A 642-nucleotide genomic window follows, 5' to 3' on the forward strand; every position below is an offset into this window, starting at 1 on the left:
TTGAGTGGCAGGTCTCCTGGGGCATGGAGGGACATTGTTCTCCTCAAATATTTACTTGCTGGCACGCCTGCCAACGCCCTTGCCGGGAGGCGGCGGGAACCAGGGCTGCTCCGCCCGAAGGCCGGTCTGCACCTCCCGGTCGCTGCAGAAGACCCCGCACACCTGCGGCATCCCACGGCCCCTCCTCCACTGTGGCACGAGGTGGGCGGGCCCCCTCTCCCGCCACCCTTTGCTCCCTCCCTCTGTAAACTGTCACCAAGTTCCCACTCACTTCCTGGTCCTTCTTGCCCAGACCTTTATTGAGCACCTGCTGTGTGCCAGAACAAGACAGACAGGATCGAGCCCACACAAAGTTGCCATTCCTGTTAGTCCTATGTTCCCCAGGTATGTCCCAGGTGTCTCAGGCATATCCCAAGTGTGGCCCAGGTGTGTTCCAGGCATGTCTCAGGTGTGCCTTAGGTGCGACCCAGGTGTGTCCTAGGTGTCTCAGGCATATCTCAAGTATGTCCCACGTGTGTCCTAGGTGTGTCCCAGGTGTCTCAGGAATACCTCAAGTGTGTCCCAGGTGTATCCTAGGTGTCTCAGGTATGCCCCAGGTGTGTCTCAAATGTGTCCCACGCATGTCCCAGGGATGTCTCAGGT

The 642-nt window shown here is 58.9% G+C and overlaps 1 protein-coding gene across 1 annotated transcript in view; it reads left to right on the forward strand.

Moving 5' to 3' along the window:
• GRK1 (G protein-coupled receptor kinase 1) overlaps window positions 1-642 on the forward strand; it is a 14924-nt gene that overhangs the window by 1512 nt on the left and 12770 nt on the right. The gene's annotated exons all lie outside the window — the stretch shown is intronic.

This window comes from Propithecus coquereli, unplaced genomic scaffold, assembly GCF_000956105.1.
Source record: "Propithecus coquereli isolate 6110/MARCELLA unplaced genomic scaffold, Pcoq_1.0 Scaffold782, whole genome shotgun sequence".
NCBI lineage: Eukaryota > Metazoa > Chordata > Mammalia > Primates > Indriidae > Propithecus > Propithecus coquereli.